We start from the raw sequence: 17,500 nt of genomic DNA on the forward strand, positions 1-17,500 counted from the left end.
TGCCTATGATACAACAGAGTAAGGACATCGTAGGCCTTTTTTAGGCTGAGAAAAAATGTGGATGAAGGAAGAATGAGAGTAGCTTGGAGAGTTAAGTATTAGTAAATTGTGGATTAGAGAATTTTATTTATATAAAGGTATACTTTTCGTATGGTTATAAAGTTAGAATAGTACAATAATTCCTTATGTTTGCACTGGTTTCTCAGACTGCGCGCACAACATATATATATATATATATATATATATATATATATACATTTATACATATACATATACATATGTATATTATATTTATATATATACAAATATATATATATATTATATATATACATATATATGTATATTATATTTATATATATGCATATATATATATATATATATATATATATATATGTATGTATATTATATTTATATATATACATATATATATTTTATATATATATACATATATATATTTTATATATATATATATATATATATATATACATCGAAACCCAATACTGAACCAGAACATAATCCCAGCAAATTAACAAATGGCTTTCAACAACGAATTTGGAGTTATCCTCAAAATTGTCTTCGTATTTTGAGTTAAACTCAAAATTTTTTTTTTTTTTTTTTTTTTTAAAACATGATCAAAACAGTTGTAGTTATCATAATTTCATCTGAAAATCTTTGACTTTGTGCGAGTAATTTTGCAAAACTATTGAAAATCTAATTTTCCGAAATTTCCGCATTTAAACTTTTTGCATTCAAATTTCCTGACAGCATAATGACTTGTGCTAATTTCTTTATTTTTTTTCTCTCCAATGACTGGAGTTTTTAATGTTAATCTTTTAAAGGTTATCTTAGTACTTGATGATAGTGTGAGAGAGAGAGAGAGAGAGAGAGAGAGAGAGAGAGAGAGAGAGAGAGAGAGAGAGACTCAAGTAACTAATCTCAAAACATCTGATTTGGACGGGTAAAGGAAAATAATTTATAGTGTTATGTGTCTGTTGAGAGAAAGAGAGAGAGAGAGAGAGAGAGAGAGAGAGAGAGAGAGAGAGAGAGAGAGAGAGAGAGAGAGAGAGAGAGAGACTCATGTAGCTTATCTCAAAACATCTGAATTGGATGGTAAAAGGAAAATCATTTGTAGAGAGAGAGAGAGAGAGAGAGAGAGAGAGAGAGAGAGAGAGAGAGAGAGAGAGAGAGAGAGAGAGAGAGAAAACTGAAGTGGTTAATCTCAATCATGAGAATTGGTTGGAATCTTAAGCATCTCCTTCTCCTGCCCTTCACAAATTTATTCTATGTGAAACCTGGTTGTAGTTTATCATAAGTCACGAAGCTTATTTAATACCTACATGGGGACATTTTGATATATCCCTTCATTTAGAAAACGTAGCCTTAACTAAAAATCATCATCATCATCTCCTCCTACGCCCATTGACGCAAAAGGGCCTGGGTTACATTTCGCCTGCTGTGTCTATCCTAAGCTTTTAATTCTTCTCTATTCATCATCATCTACTTCGCGCTTCATAGTCCTCAGCCATGTAGGTCTGGGTCTTCTACCTCTACTAGTACCTTGTGGGGCCCAGTTGAACGTTTGGCGAACTAATCTCTCTTGGCGAGTGCGAACAGCATAGCCAAACCATCTCCATCTACCCCTCACCATGGTCTAATCCACATATGGCACTCAAGTAATCTCTCTGATAGTTTCATTTCTAATCCTGTACTGCTATTCAACTCCCAATATCCTTCTGAGGGCTTTGTTCTCAAATCTACTAAATCTATTGGAGATGGTTTAATTGTCGTACCATGACTCATGTCCATAGAGTAACACCGATCTCACTAAACTGATATGTAGTTTGATTTTTATATGCAATTTTAGGCGATTTGATTTCCAAATTTTACTTAATCTAGCCATTGTCTGATTTGCTTTTTTCAATCTTTCACTAAACTCTAATTCAAAAGCCCCTGTATTGGAGATCATAGTTCCTAAATACTTGAATGATTCTACCTCATTAATCCTTTCTCCTTCCAATGATATTTCATCTTCCATTGTATACTCCGTTCTCATCATCTCTGTATTTCTTCTATTTATCTTCAGCCTAACCTCGTGTGATATTTCATGCATTCTGGTAAGCAAGAATTGCAAACCCTGTGGCGTTCTGCTAAAAATAAATGCCTTAATACAGAGAGCTATGAATATATATATATATATATATATATATATATATATATATATATATATATATATATATATATATATATTTACATATTATCGTTATCACTTTCCCTCGCACTGATAACCTGTTTCAGCCTGTATGTTTATGAATCATTGTGTTTGAATTTTTGTGCCGTTTTAGACTGGAACGTGTTGTATAGAAACTCGTCCTCTGTTCAAATAAAGTCAGTTGCATTCACCCCTGCTTTTCAGTCACTCCTAACTGGTGCATCAGCACAGAGCTATCTCCGGACATATCAAGAACTATGAGTAATTTTTCAAATGTTATGACTCTTCTGCAAATCTATCAACTACAATCTACCAAAAGTGTAACTTGGGAAATTACAAAACATGATAAACACAACAGCAAGACTGATAAAAGGTGTCCCACCCAGAGAAAGGATTACTCCTATACTATATAAAATATTAGTTGAATTACACTTAATAAAACGTAATTTCAATCGGAAACTATCCGTAAAAATATACTGTCATCAGCTGTATTTCAGTAAAATACAGGCGACTTTATTTAAACCCTACTTTCTTATCATCTCTGACGGGTTAGTGACCGTAATATCACTCATTTACGTCAATATAACCGTTAATAAAACGGTAAATACCCGGCAACTTTTATTCCAGGATTTTTACCCTTTGTTAGGGCAAATTTTTAGCAATGTATTAAAGCTAGAATAGAGTTTAGGATATATGCAATAACTCAAAAGTTATCAGAACCGGACGTACAAAATACCTAAGAGAATTGCTACATATTGGGCAGCCAAGAAATCGTGTAGACACGAGAATAGTTGCAGATGGTTTCAAATTATTGGAGCCAATATATACGGTGGTTCTAGAGCCATAGAATAAACGGCTTCAAGTCTATACAACAAGCTCCCACTAGACATCTAATAGACTGAAGATATTAAGACTTTCAAAGATGAAATTTGGAGACTTTACTGTTCCATAAGTGCTTCCATAAAGAGGCTTTTAACTACACACATTCATTATGCTATGTGATATGCAAATTACCCACAATATATATGATAGAGTGATCTTGTACGCTTAAAAATTTGCATTAAAAAACAGCAAATATCTGGCAATTTTTTTTCCAATTTTTACCGTTTTAAAAACGGTTATATTGACGTAAAAGAGTGATATTACAGTCACCAAGTAAAAGATAATAACAAAAGTATAATTACGGTCGCCTGTATTTTACTGAAATACGGTTGAGAACAGTATATTTTCACGGAGAATTTCCAATCAAAATTACTGTTTTTTTATAACTGTGTAGGCCCTGTAGGATTCCCCTGCGTGATAGGACAAGGAAAGTAGTCCTAGAAGTTTAGAAAGATATAATCCTTCTAAAATTTTAGACCCATAAATAGGAGTATCTTCTCCTCTACGTCTGGAACCAGATTGTAATCAAAACTAATGGAATGGTCAGATGCAATAACTAATCCTTCCAAATAACTCCTTTGACAACAATCAATTAAAGGTTTCCAATAACACGCCTACACCAATAAAAAAATTCTCTCTCTCTCTCTCTCTCTCTCTCTCTCTCTCTCTCTCTCTCTCTCTCAATACACACACAACAATATAAATGATTTTCCTTTTCCCGTACAATTCAGATGTTGGAGATTAGTCTCTCTCTCTCTCTCTCTCTCTCTCTCTCTCTCTCTCTCTCTCTCTCTCTCAATAGACACACAACAATATAAATGATTTTCCTTTTCCCGTACAATTCAGATGTTGGAGATTAGCTACTTGAGTGTCTCTCTCTCTCTCTCTCTCTCTCTCTCTCTCTCTCTCTCTCTCTCTCTCTCTCTCTCTCTCTCTCTCTCTCTAAATAAATAAATGAAAATAAATGAAAATAAATAAATAAAATAAATAAATAATTAAATAAGTATATATATATATATATATATATATATATATATATATATATATATATATATATACACACACATACATACATATATAATATATATATATATACATATATATATATATATATATATATATATATATATATATATCATTATTATTTGCTAAGCAACAACCCAAGTTGAAAAAGCATGATGCTATGAGCCCAGGGGTCCCAAAAGGGAAAATAGCCCAGTAAGGAAAGTTAATAAGGAAAAATAAAATACTTTCAGAAGAGTAACAACATTAAAATAAATATTTCCTAAATAAACTATAAAAACTTTAACAAAACAAAAGCAAGAGAAATAAGATAGAATAGTGTACCCTAGTGTACCCTCAAGCAAGAGAACTCTAACCCAAGACAGTGAAAGACCATGGTACAGAGGCTATGGTACTACGTGTGCGTGTGTGTGTGTATGTATGTATGTATAAGGCTAAGAAATAACGACTTAAGAAATTAAATAAAATTAATTCTCTTTTCATTGCATTCGTATAAAAATATTGTTGAATTAGACCTATAGTTCAACATTCAACATTCGAAAAATACTTGATAGGAAACATGCGAAAAAAGTTACAATAATCATTCCTGGACATTCAACCAGCAAACAACATTCTGATTTGATGTGGACAAACATATACATTTACGAAAAGTCTGGCCTATTGTTTACACATTCTCCTCTGTCCTCATACACCTCACAACACTGAGATTACCAAACAATTCTTCTTCACCAAAAGGGTTAACTACTGTACTGTAACTGTTCAGTGGCTACTTTCCTCTTGGTAAGGATCGAAGAGACTCTTTAGCTATGGTAAGCAGCTCTTCTAGGAGACACACTCCAAAACCAAACCACTGTTCTCTAGTCTTGGGTAGTGCCACTACCTCTGTACCATGGCCTTCCACTGTCTTGTCTTAGAGTTCTCTTGCTTGAGGGTACACTCAGGCACACTATTCTATCTTCTTTCTTTTTCTCTTGTTTATTTGAAGTTTTTATTTCATATATATGAAAGATATATTCTAATGTCGCTACCGTTCTTAAAATATTCTATTCTATTTGTTCATAACTTCTCTTGAAGTTTATCTATTTCCTTGTTTCCTTTCCTCACTGGGCTATTGTTCCCTGTTGGAGACCTTAGGCTTATAGCATCCTCCTTTTCTAACTAGGGTTATAGCTTAGCTAATAATAATAATAATAATAATAATAATAATAATAACAACAACAATAATAATAATCTTAATAATCATCATGATACTAATAATAATAATAATAATAATAATAATAATCGAAACTATAGTCTATCCATGGGGTAAACAAATACCAGCTTAACTGCACTACGAACGGTTTCCAACAAAAACTTGCTTCACCGAAGGCCACTTTTCCTTGTTACCACGCAACAGACTAAAGGACACCATAATTTAGATGAGTGATTAATTAAGGCCGAGGTGTTACTTAATCTAATGTTGTACTGCACTGTATAGGATATAGAGTTGTAGGCTTGTCAAAGGTTTTACTACTTATGGTATAGGCCTAAATCATTTATATCGGATCAGTTCAAAGTAGAAAGAATATCTATACATATAGCTTACACTAACATAAACAGTATATAATATATATATATATATATATATATATATATATATATATATATACACATACACACACACTGAGTGGTATGGTTAATGTCATACAGGTATCCTGGACCAGGGTTCGAAACCCGGCCGGTCAGATACTTTAAATCTTTAAGTGATTTCGCCTGGGGCTCTGTTACCGAGGTCGTTAAGAGAATCCAGACATTAATGTATCAATATATATGGCTTATTTTAAATATATATATATATATATATATATATATATATATATACACACACACGAAAGAATCTCCAATAGATTTAGTAGATTTAAGAACAAAGCCTTCAGAAGGATATTGGGAGTTAAATGGCCGGACAGGATTAGAAATGAAACTATAAGAGAGATTACTCAAGTGCCATTTGTGGATGAGATCATAGTGAGGGGTAGATGGAGATGGTTTGGTCATGCTCTTCACACTCCCCAGGAGAGATTCGTTCACCAAACCTTCAGCTAGGTTCTACAAGGCACTAAGAGTTGGAAGACCAAGACCTACATGGCTGAAGACTATGAAGCGCGAAGTAGCAGAAGATGAGTGGATTAGTATTGAATTAATTGTTTCGATAATGTGGATTTGACAATAAACGCGAACTATACTGTGTACCTTGGTTAGTAATAACAACAAAAACAACAACAACAACAACAATAATAATAATAATAATAACAATAATAATCTACACTGTTGAAAAACCCCGTAATTTTAATCGGAATTTCACCGTAAAAATCTACTGTTCTCAGCCGTATTTCAGTAAAATACAGCCGACCGTAATTTTTACCCTACTTTGTTATTATCTTTTACGGGTTGGTGCCCATAATATCACTCCTCGCCGTCAATATATCCGTTTTTAAAACTGTAAATGTCTGGCAACATTTATTCCAGGTTTTATACCGTTTTATATGGCTAATTTTTAACAGTATAAAGACCTAAGAATGTATAAAATAAATTTGTCAAAAGATAGCCCGGCCTTCTCCATCATGAGGCTCAATACCACACAGTATTCTAGAAGTTTTATTCCAGCTGTGACCAAGTTGTGGAATGATCTTCCTAATTGGGTAGTTGAATCAGTAGAACTTCAAAAGTTCAAAGTTGGAGCAAATGTTTCTATGTTGACCAGGCTGACATGAGTCTTTTTATAGTTTATATATGACATATCTGTTTTTGACGTTGTTAATAGTTTATATAGGACATATCTGTTTTGACGCTGTTACTGTTTTTAGAATGATATTGTTAATTTATTCTCATCATTTACTTATTTCCTTATTTCCTTTCCTCACTGAGCTATTTTTCCCTATTGGAGTCCTTGGGCTTATAGCATCTTGCTTTTCCAGTTAGGGTTGTAGCTTGGCTAATAATAATAATAATAATAATAATAATAATAATAATAATAATAATATAACCAGGAAAACGGAACTAAATTAAAGTAAGTCAATTTCAGTCGAAAACACAATTGAAAGCAATACAATAGTAATAACACTATACAAAATACAAGGCGGACTTCCCCTCTCACTTTCCTCCCTATTAATAGCACCAGGAATAACGGAAATATCAACAATAAACTATTGTAAACTAATGACCAAATTGTGGAATGATCTTCCTAATCAGGCAGTTGAATAGCCGGAACTTCCAAAAGTTCAAATTTGCAGTCTATTTATTTCCTGGTTTCCTTTCCTCATTGGGCTATTTATCCACGTTGGATCCCTTGGGCTTATAGGATCCCGACACAAGTCACTTTTCATAGTTTATATGTGAGAGATCTATTTTAATGTTGTCACGGTTCTTAAAATATTCCATTTAAATTGTTCATCACTTCTCATGTAGTTTGTTTGTTTCCATTTTTACTTTCCTCACTGGGCTATTATTCCCCTGTTGGAGCCCTTGGGCTTACAGCATCTTGCTTTTCCAACTAGGGTTGTAGCTTAGCTAATAATAATAATAATAATAATAATAATAATAATAATAATAATAATAATAATAATTTTCCCCGTTGGAGTCCTTGGGTTTATAGCATCCTGCTTTTCCAACTAGGGCTGTAACTTAGCTGGTAACAACAACAACAACAACAACAACAACGATAATAATAATAATAATAATAATAATAATAATAATAATAATAATAACAATAATAATAATAATAATAAGGGAAATGACCTAACACTTCAAGGGAATGTCACAGACAAAAAAGGGCACATAACTGAGGAGTTTTTAAGTAAAACCTTTACAATATTTAACTCAAATTTGCTCAAAACTTGTATCCTTGATCCTATCACCCAGGGGAATCCTAAGCACTGAAGGACCTACAAGATCAGTTTATGGTATACGTTCTAAAGTATTTTGCTAATCACACAACATAAAGGCTTTATGGCAAAGGACATTGACACTGCCCTATCAAGTAGGACAATGCCCTAAGGACTCACTATATATATATATATATATATATATATATATATATATATATATATATATAGTATATATATACCCAAAACATACATATATATGTATATATACATATATGTGTATTTATACATATAGCCTATATGCATATATACATGTGTGTATATATACGTGTATATATATACACATGTGTATATATATATATATATATATACATATATATATAAGATCAGCGTGCAAGTTCCCTCTCCACCCCAGCTAGGACCAAGGATGGCCAGGCACTGGCTGCTGATGACTCAGCAGATAGACCTACAGGCTCCCCCAAACACCCCCATCCTTAGCTTACAAGAATGTTGAGGCTGCAGACACTAAAGGAACTAACGAGTTTGAGTGGGACTCGAACCCCAGTCTGGCGATCACTAGTCAGGAACGTTATCACATAGGCCACCACAACTATAACTTGTATTTATTGTCAAATTCACTTTATAGAAAATAAAATTTGCCTTTATAAATATAAATACTTATGTTAATTACCGTTTTCCAAAAGGACGTGTACTCAAGTTGATAACTATTATTAATTCTCTAATTAGTAACATCTTATCATCAACATCAACGTGGCAGAGGAGGTGGGCGTGGCTAAACATGGGCACTCTGTGTAGTAAGGGGGTCAACGGGTGCACTTCCTCAGACCGAGGTGTACTAGGAATTAGTGTGTCCAACTGTACATAATGCCAACAGAAAAACTAGGAAATGGCTATTTTTCCTTGTTGGAGCCTTTGGGCTTGTAGCATCAAGCTTTTCCAACTAGGGTTGTAGCTTAAATAATAATAATAATAATAATAATAATAATAATAATAATAATAATAATCATAGTTTTCCCTCAAGGGGTTCTTGGGCTTTTAACATATTGCTTTTCCAACTTGGGTTGTAGCTTAGCTGCTAATAATAATAATAATAATAATAATAATAATAATAATAATAATAATAGGCCTACTTCAAAGTGTGAAGTCAATTTCATAACAAAATTATTAGACTAAGAGAGAGAGAGAGAGAGAGAGAGAGAGAGAGGGAGAGAGAGAGAGAGAGAGAGAGAGAGAGAGAGAGAGTTACTAAAGACTATAAAGAACTCTTATATACGTCTAGATAACTACCTCCTTTGACATGATTAGATTGCAAGGGATTCTGCTCTCTCTCTCTCTCTCTCTCTCTCTCTCTCTCTCTCTCAGTATATATATATATATATATACATATATATTATTATTATTATTATTATTATTATTATTATTATTATTATTATTACAGGCTAAGTTACAACCCTAGCTGGAAAAGCAAGATGCTTTATAAGCCCAAGAGATATATATAGGGCTATATATACACATATATATATATATATATATATATATATATATATATACAGTATACACCGTATATAAATATATGACACAATCAGGAGCTTTACTTTATCCAAATGAATAAGAAAATGGAAATCAATAAATAAATAAATAAGAAATAAACACACACAAAATCTCGCTACTTTTCTCTTAGATAATAGATCGATCAAAAAGTGGGGTTTGATATATATATATATATATATATATTAAACTTCCTCAGATAGGTAAATCGATCACTTTGTGTGGGTGGGCGCAAGGAGTTGTTGGTGGGCTTTCTGTGAAGTTAAGTGAAGTGGCTGATGTTAGTTATCTATAGTGTGATTATGACAAGAATCGTTGTCTAGTGTGTGTGTGTGTGTATATACAGTATATATATATATATATATATATATATATATATATATATATATATATACATATATATAAATATAGATAGATAGATATATATACACACAAATTATATATATATATATATATATATATATACATGCACGAGTGCGTATCTAAATGAGTGTATTTTTATATAAATTATAACTGTAAAATTAAAACAAACAATATAAACGTATATAAAAGACAACAGAGGACATGGTTGGCAATGTGAAATATACAGAAAGTCAGTCACGTCATAATTCACATTTATCAAATTATTATGCTTACCTCTCTTTGCACAAGTCTCTTTACAAACTTCAAGTTTCAAGTCTTATAATAATTCAACACAGACTGTTAGCTTACCTCATCTTATATTAAAAAAAATATATTACACAGTCACTAAATAAATTGTTTCTTTCAATCATTATATTGTGTCAAACAAGAAATATTTTAAAGCGTGAAAAACTTGCAATTTTCTGTATAATTTGAAATGATAATTCGACACTCGGTACACTAACTTATGTCACATGATTTTCTTATATCTCATTAACAAATCAAATCACGTACTTTAAAAAAGACTATTTAAAACTGTTAAAAAAAAAGTAAAACTTCTTTGTCACAATATTTTCATTTGACTAATAAATGAAATCAAGTACTTAAAAAAAAAATTCTGTCTCAAGATTATCTATCATTTGACTAATAAAACCATTCACGTACTTAGAACAAAACGATTTTAAACTATAAGTCACAAACACAATTCGCAAAAGGAACACAGGGAGACACAAATGAGCAACTGTGTAAAAAAAAAAAAAAAGAGCGCCTAGGCGTCGCCCTTAAGATCACACTTGAAGCACTTCTGTAAGACAAGAACGAACGAGAGAACGTAAAGAACATAAGAATCTCAGGGAACGAACCAAAGGGGTCGTCTTGCTTTGAAGTTCCCTCTGTGTGTAAAGTGCACAATTTCATCACTAACACCAAACACCCAACTCCACGCTCCCACTACTTCCTTCAAACGTATATAGCAAGAGCTAATACCTCGAAGCTATACTCCTTAAATATTTAAAAAAAAGGCACTATAGGGATGTGGGATTATATCCAGTTTCAATGCACATTATAGAGTTTATATCCTACGATGCGCCACGTTCCCACTACTTCCTTCAAACGTATATAGCAAGAGCCAATACCTCGAAGCTATACTTCTTAAATATTAAAAAAAAAAACATTATATGGATGTGGGATTATATCCGGTTTCAATGCACATTATAGAGTTTATATCCTACGAGTTTATCCAGTGAGTTACCACAGCATCCAAGGGGGATATGAACTGGCAAGGGCTGGTGTGCAGCTCAGATAGGGTAACTCTGTCTCGACTTCAACGAAGCGGTTGCCAGCTAACAACCAGCGCAGGTGTCTCCCTTATTTAACTTATCTTACACCTCAATTAAGCATTTCCCTCATTTAATTCAATCTCCTGCTATTAATTCAAATGCGTATTTAATCCAGCGTTATGTATTAATAGCATTTATATCCTTCTGGAAGTATTCTTCATTCAAAGGCTGACCATGTTTTTTCCAAGTTTGGGCACCTCTTAAAGATACACGATGTCAGGTGACAAATTTTGCCTTTTGCAGCCTTATGTACGTAATACTCTGAAGGGGCGAAATCACTCCTTTGCGATTGGCCACGTCTCTCATGCAAAAATATGACAGGAGCCGTGAAAATTACATTAATACAATTAACATTTCACTACGTTAAAATAAAATACTATCTAGCAACTGCATCTCTTCAAAACAAGCATCGCAATTATCTAGAATGATTTTAAGATTAATACTACAGAAGTCTATTGTATTACGGTGTCATATATACGAATTACTGTAATTTCAAACCATCCCATTCATAGAAGAGGCGCCTATGGTGGCCATACAGGAATGATAATTAAGTGAAAGTTGGAGTTCACAAAAGGCAAGTGACTTCCAGAAAACGAACCGGGTTCACGAGTTTTACAGACTGGCTTTTTTTAACCCCCTTTTTTTCCTTTAATGTTTACGGGACAGCGACTTAGGATAGGCGTGTTCATTTAACATGTCACGTTTCATGAAATTCATTACGCATACCAGGAAGCACACGGCGTTGATGAAGAACGAGAGACGAACGAAGGAGGAAAGGGAAAAGAAAGAAATTTGAGGGTGCGTCACTAGTCACTAACCTGGTAAAGTCAACCCCTCCTCCTATCCTACCACCCCCGACCCTCGGGTAAGTTGCCAAGTATGGTAATTTCTATCTTAAAAAAATATTTCTCACGAAAAATCTCCATTTTAATAATAAAAACTACTTTATTCATTAATTCACCTTGAACAAATCCTACCCTAGATGTATCTCAGAATATAAATAAGAGTGAAAAGGGACTTAAAACATTAAAAAAAATTATTAAAAAAAAAGAAAATGACAACAACATCGTTCCTTTTCCTTCCATTTAATAGCCAGCAAATCCACTAGCGCACGAGTTCATGGTTTAGTGTTATCTGTTTCTCTCCCTCAACTAAGAGGAATGTAAATTCTGTTGCATATTTGCATTTGCAATAGAAAATATACATTTTAATCTTGCATTTAGTTCCGTTGATGACACAGCTTATTATAAAAAATATTCGTTATATCGTTTACTTTTAAACGAGCACACTATTCTATCTTATTTCTCTTCCTTTTGTTTTATTAAAGTTTTTACAGTTTATATAGGAGATATTTAGTTTAATGTTGTTACTCTTCTTAAAATATTCTATTTTACTTTTCTCCTTTCTCCACTGGGCTATTTTCCCTGTTGGAGCCTCTAGGCTTATAGCATCCTGCTTTTCCAACTTGGGTTCTAGCTCCGCTAGTCAATTAGTTATAATAATAATAATAATATTATTATTATTATTATTATTAACAATAATTAAGCTACAACCCTAGTTGGAAAAGCAGGATGCTAAAAGCCCAAGGGCTCCAACGGGGAAAAATAGCCCAGTGAGGAAAGGAAACATGAAACAGTGGGCCTGAGTGTATCCGCAAGCAAGAGAACTCTTATCCTAGACAGTGAAAGACCATGGTACAAAGGCTATAGCACTACCCAAGATTAGAGAACAATGGTTTGATTTTGGAGTGTCCTTCTCCTAGAAGAGCTGCTTACCATAGCTAAAGAGTCTCTTCTACCTTAAACAAGAGTAAAGTACCCCCTGAATAATTATAGTGCAGTAATTAACCTCTTGGCTGAAGAAGAATTGTTTGGTAAGCTCAGTGTTGTGAAGTGTATGGGGACAGAGGAGAATGTGGAAAGAATAGGCCAAACTATTCGGTATATATGTAGGAAAGGAAAAAATGAGCCGTAATCAGAGAAATGGATCCAATGTAGTACTGTCTGGCCAGTCAAAGTACCTAATAACCCTAATGGTAGAGAAAAATGGTCTGATTTTCGAGTGTCCTTCCCTTCTACCATAGCTAAAGAGTCTCATCTACCCTTACCAAGAGGAAAGTAGCCACTGAACATTTGAACAATTACAGTGCAAAAGTTAACCCCTGTAGTGAAACTTTTTCGGTTATCTAAGTGTCAGATGTATGGAGAAACAGGAGCATGTGTAATGAATAAGTCAGACTACTCGGTGTATGTGTAGGCAAAAAGAGACCTAATTTTTCTCAAAAAAATATTTACCTCAGCCAACGAAGTTGGAAGGAGGTTACGTTTTCACCCCTGTTCGTGTTTGTTTGTGAGCAAATTGCTGGCCACAGTTTCACTCATCGAGTAGTGGAACTCTCTGGGATTGATTGTTATGTTGAGCCTTGGATGTGATTCAATTTTATATTACTAGGTCAAAGGTCAAGGTCAAGGTCAAGCAAAAGGTCGACCGAATTAACCCTAACCTTAACTCCAGGTTCGCAAATGGTTGTAACACAGACTTCAAATACGCCTACGGTCTAAATTGATTCTGGGAAAGGCAAGCTAGTTTCGAGAGATAAACTGCCGTGGTGGTCTGCAATATTAGGGTGCTTTTCTAGTTGTGTAAAGTGAAAACCACTGTTTCAAAAACTTTTATGAACAGTACTGCACTGTAATTGTTCAGTGGCTACTTTCCTCTTGGTAGAGATAGAACAGACTCTCTAACTATGGTAAACAGCTCTTCTAGGAGGACACTCCAAAATCAAACCATTGTTCTCTAGTCTTGGGTAGTGCCATAGTCTCTGTACCATGGTCTTCCACTGTCTTGGGTTAGAGTTCTCTTGCTTGAGGGTACACACCCGGGCACACTATTCTATCGGTTTCCTTATTACCTAGCCTCATTGGGCTGTTTTCCTTGTTGGAGCCCTTGGACTTATAGCATACTGCTTTTCCAACTAGGGTTGTACCTTAGCAATTAATAATAATAATAATAATAATAATAATAGTAATAACAATAATGATAACAATAATAATAATAATAATAATAATAATAATAATAATAATAATAATAACAATAAAAATAATAATAACAACAGCAATAATAATAATAATAATAATAATAATAATAATAATAACAGCCCAAATAAACCTGGCTTGATGAATCTTGGAGTTTCCTTCGTATTCAGTACAGTACAAGAGAAAATATTTTTAAAATATATAAGTGCGAGCGTAAGTTAGCGTCTATGTTCGTATGTTGCACAAGTTTACACATTCCGCAATATTGATAAAAAGATGTACAGGGAAATGTTAAAAATATTTTTATTCCATTTTTTAAACAAATTTACGCACAGATATAATATAAATGCCGTTCTTACTCTGCATATGTATCTCAATGAGCAAGAAAAACACAAGGTCTAAATATTCATATTTACTATATTTCCTCGTGCTTCCGAGGTACAGTTGGACACAGGAATTCATGGTACACCTCACTCTGAACAAATGCACCCAGCCACACTCACACTACGTGATGCGTTCCTGCGTTTAGCCCTGCCCAACAGCTTTGTCATCTCTTTCTACGCTATCTGTTTGGTTACTCGCCGAGAAGCATGGATGTGGCAAGGTGTCCTTCTTTGGAGCGAGATGTGCTAGAGATTCCTGTGTCCTTGTTGGTTTGCTGTGAGCAATCAAACGAAAATCTCCCACCATAACCAATCCGCATTGACAAGCATGGTAATGAAAACTGGCAAAATCCCAGAAATTAATTGACATGTCTGAAGCCTTTGTCCTGCAATGGATTAGAAATGCTTGCATTTGTTGTTGTTTTGTAGATATATATATATATATATATATATATATATATATATATATATATATATATATATATTTAAATAAATATGCACTTAAGCACACACAGTTTCAACCTTTCCCACCGACTCCCCATATCCTAAATATAACCCGCTGGTTCGGCAATTTGTGGGAGAGTGAGGTTTACGAGTGTACCTATCGGGATACCCCTTCTCATCAGGGTATGGCTACTCCTTCTCCTTCATGAGTATTACAGGAAAGTCAGACACTTTCTCTTTACCATATAGGGGAGATATATATATGTATACATACATATACACACAGTCAGTTCTTATCCCTAATAACTTCGGAATCAATTTACATAATATTCCCGGGAGCACAAGGAGAAATGGTCATAACGTATTGCCAGGAAAGAAATTCCTTGAATTCCGGATAAAACTAAAGTTTCCTTGAGCTGATTATGCAAATTCTTGTTTTTATGCAGGGTAAATATACAGAAATATCACCCTTACTCTCTGTTACAAACGCACACACAAATTTTGTTATGAAGATCTTGAGTTCTTTTTGAAAAATCATAAGACTCAATTTACATTTGTTTGGGTGATTTCAATGCTAGAGTAGGTCAAAAGAAGAGAGTAAAGTAAGCTGTCGGCAAATTGATAGTACAGTACAGTAGGTAGTAGGTACAAGAAAGGACAGAGGAGACAAGCTTGTAGAATTTGCTAAAAAAAACAATCTTAGTATCATGAACACATTTGGACAAGGGACTCAATTTACATTTATTTTGGGTAATTTCAATGCTGAAGTAGGTCAAAAGAAGAGAGGAGAATCAGCTGTAGGCAAATTTGGAGTACAGAAGGTAGTAGGTACAAGAAAGGACAGAGTAGACATGCTTGTAGAATTCGCTGAAACAATCTTGAAATCACAAACACCTTTGACCATGGGACTCAATTTATATTGGTTTTGGGTGATTTTAATGCTGAAGTAGGTCAAAAGAAGAAAAAAATCAGATGTCGGCAAATTTGAAGTACAGTAGGTAGTAGGTATAAGAAAGGACAGGGGAGACATGCTTATAGAATTCGCTTACAGAAACAATTTTGAAATCATGAACACCTTTGGACACAGGACTCAATTTACATTTGTTTTAGGTGATTTCAATGCTAAAGTAGGTCAAAAGAAGTAGGTAATAGGTACATGAAAGGACAGAGGAGATATGCTTGTAGAATTTGCTGAAAAAAAAAAAACATTAAAATCATGAACACCTCTGACCACGGGACTTAATCTATATTTGTTTTGGGTGACTTCAATGCTAAAGTAGGTCAAATGAAGAGAAACGAAGAAAGTACAGTAGGTATTACGTTAAAGAAAGGACAGAGGAGACATGTTTATAGATATTGCTGAAAGAAACAATCTTAATATCATGAACACTTTTGGACACGGAACTCAATTTATATTTGTTTTCAGTGATTTCTATGCTAAACTAAGTCGAAAGAAGAGGGAATAAACTGTCGGCAAATTTGGAGTACAGTAGGTAGTACATACAAGAAAGGACAGAGGAGAAATGCTTCCAGAATTTACCGAAAGAAACAATCTTAAAATCATGAACATCTTTGGACACGGGGCTCAATTTACATTTGTTTTGGGTGATTTCAATGCTAAAGTAGATCAAAAGAAGAGAGGAGAATAAGCTGTCGGCAAATACGGAATACAGTAGGTAGTAAGTACAAGAAAGGATATGCCCACTTAGGACTGACAGCAAGTGTTTCCCCAGGACATGAGACCGAAATTAAAAGAAAGATAAGCATGTTAAGAAGAACTTTATGTAAACAAAATGAGATTATGAAATGCAAAATGCCACTTTCTCTAAAAAAAAAAAATCTTATCAGATGGTCCTACCAGTTTTAACATATGCATCAGAAACTTGGTGCCTTACTAAAGCCTTAGAACATAAGCTAGTTACAACTCAAAGAGATATGGAAAGAACAATGATAGGAATAACACGAAGAGACAAAATAAGAGCAACATGGATACGCGAGTAAACTAAAGACGTAAGAAAAAGAAATGGACATAGGCAGAACATTTAATGAGATTGGCAGATAAAAGGACAACAAGCATAACAGAATTGCAAACAAAGCAAAGGAAGGAAGAGAAGACGAAGGATTGACGAGCTAAGAATATTGGCAGGTATAAAGTCGCATAGAAAGACCATAAACAAATGCGAGTGAAAATACGTCTAAGGCCTTTGCTCTGCAGTGGACTACCAATAACTGATTTTATATATATATATATACAGTGTATATATATATATATATAAATATATATATACATATATATATATATATATATATATATATATATATATATATATATATATAATCCCTTTCTGTGCAGGGA

At 33.7% G+C, this 17,500-nt stretch overlaps 1 protein-coding gene across 1 annotated transcript in view; it reads right to left on the bottom strand.

Moving 5' to 3' along the window:
* Window positions 1-11,285, bottom strand: part of LOC137655098 (uncharacterized) — a 22,512-nt gene extending 11,227 nt beyond the window's left edge. Inside the window, exon 1 of the mRNA XM_068389016.1 lies at window positions 11,175-11,285. The gene's annotated coding sequence lies outside the window, so the exon portion shown is untranslated. The remainder of the gene's footprint in view (window positions 1-11,174) is intronic.
* Window positions 11,286-17,500: the final 6,215 nt, after the last annotated feature.

This window comes from Palaemon carinicauda, chromosome 1 (assembly GCF_036898095.1).
Source record: "Palaemon carinicauda isolate YSFRI2023 chromosome 1, ASM3689809v2, whole genome shotgun sequence".
Classification (NCBI taxonomy): Eukaryota; Metazoa; Arthropoda; class Malacostraca; order Decapoda; family Palaemonidae; genus Palaemon; species Palaemon carinicauda.